The sequence below is a fragment of the Chrysochloris asiatica genome, unplaced genomic scaffold (assembly GCF_000296735.1).
Source record: "Chrysochloris asiatica unplaced genomic scaffold, ChrAsi1.0 scaffold00349, whole genome shotgun sequence".
In the NCBI taxonomy this organism is placed as follows: domain Eukaryota; kingdom Metazoa; phylum Chordata; class Mammalia; order Afrosoricida; family Chrysochloridae; genus Chrysochloris; species Chrysochloris asiatica.
In genome coordinates, this window is record NW_006408867.1 from 1,623,954 (window position 1) to 1,625,766 (window position 1,813).

Genomic DNA, 1,813 nt, shown 5'->3' on the forward strand with positions numbered 1-1,813 from the left:
GTCATCAGCACACAGCCCCTTTTCCTCTCTGGGTCTAAATGCCCCAGCTAGGAGCAATACTTTTTGATTTAACCCTTGTTTATACAGCTCACTAGAGAAGCAAGACATGACTGAGGCTCCAGGCTGATCCTGTCTATGGAACCCATGAAATGTAACACATACTGTTGTTAAGTGCTGATGATTCAGTTCTGACTCTAGCGACCCTGTATAGAGTTTCCAAGGTTTTGCATCTTCACAGGAACAAAAAGCCCATCCTTCCTTAGAACCACTGGCGGGCTCCAATCATAGGCATTGTGGTGTGCAATTCAGTGCTTATTATACGGAGCCTCCATGCTCCCCAACACATACTTGTTATTCAACTGTCAAGCTGATTTCAACTCAGGGGCATTGTGTATTTCAGAGGCTGCAAATCTTTACGGAAACAGAAAGCCGCCTCTTTCTACCACAGAGTGACTGGTAGATTCGAACTGTTGGCTTTGCAGTTATTAGTCTAGCTAGTGATTACTTCGCTACCAGGGCTACAAAAAGTTCATGGTCAATTGAATGGAAAGATAATGAACTTTTTCCATGAACTTTTTGAAGTCTCCTTATACTTCCTGGACCGTATTAGGGCTCAGATGTTTATAATCCAAAGTAATCAGTTGAATATTGGTTCCAACGCTTCCAGATTTTAAAAACAGAATTACCTCCCCTAAACCTCTAAAAGCCTATTCAGACTTGTGCCAAGAACTGAAACTAAGCTGTTTTTCATTATAATCTTAGAGTTTACACATCACAAATGTAAGAAATGGCATACCTTAATTGCAACCTACTTTTTAAATCGTTCTCATTTATTACATTCTTTTGGAAAAGTCTGCCAAGATCTCATAGAGCAGTGCTTTTTATATTTCTTTAAATGGCAGCATTCCTTATATATTAAAATAAAACTTTTTTTTTTTTTCTCCCAAAAGGTTTATTTGTCACATTTAAAGTATGAGGTCAAATTCACAGAACTAGCTATTTTAACCAAATGTAAAACATAATTTGTTGTTTTGTAGTGCTGTCCAGTCAGTTCCAACTCATAGCGACCCTGTATAGTGTTTCTGAGAGGCTGATGGGTTTGAACTGCTGACCTTGTGATTAGCAGTACAGTGCTTATCTTACAGTATCACACCAGGACTCCATACATTATTTAGGTTTACACATATCTATCCAATTTATCCCACCACTCGTCTGTCAGTTGTCGTATTGTGGTGGCTTGTGAGTTGCTATGATTCTGAAAGCTGTGCCACCGGTATTTTAAATAACCAGCAGGGTCACCCATGGTGGACAGGTTTCAGGTGAGTTTCCAGACGAAGACAGACTAGGAAGAAGGAGTGACGAATTACTTCTGAATATTTAGTCACTGAAAACCTTATGAATAGCAGATAAACACTGTCAGATACAGTTCCAGAAAATGAGCCCCTCAGGTTGGAAGGCACTCAAAATGCAACTGGGGAAGAGCTGCCTCCTCAAAGTAGAGTTAACCGTGGTGACACAAATGGAGTAAAGCCCGTGGGGGAAAAAACCCACGGGACCTTCGTTTGCTGATGGGGCACAACTCAAAATGAAGAGAAACGGCTATAAACATCCATTGAAAATCGGAACATGGGATGTACAAAGTATGAATCTGGGAAAATTGGAAATTGTCAAAAATGAAATGGAGTGCATAAACATCGATATCTTAGGCATTAGTGACCTGAAATGGACTGGTATTGGCCATTTTGAATCTGATGACCACATGGTTTACTATGCGGGAAATGACAAATTGAAGAGGAATGGTGTTGCATTCATT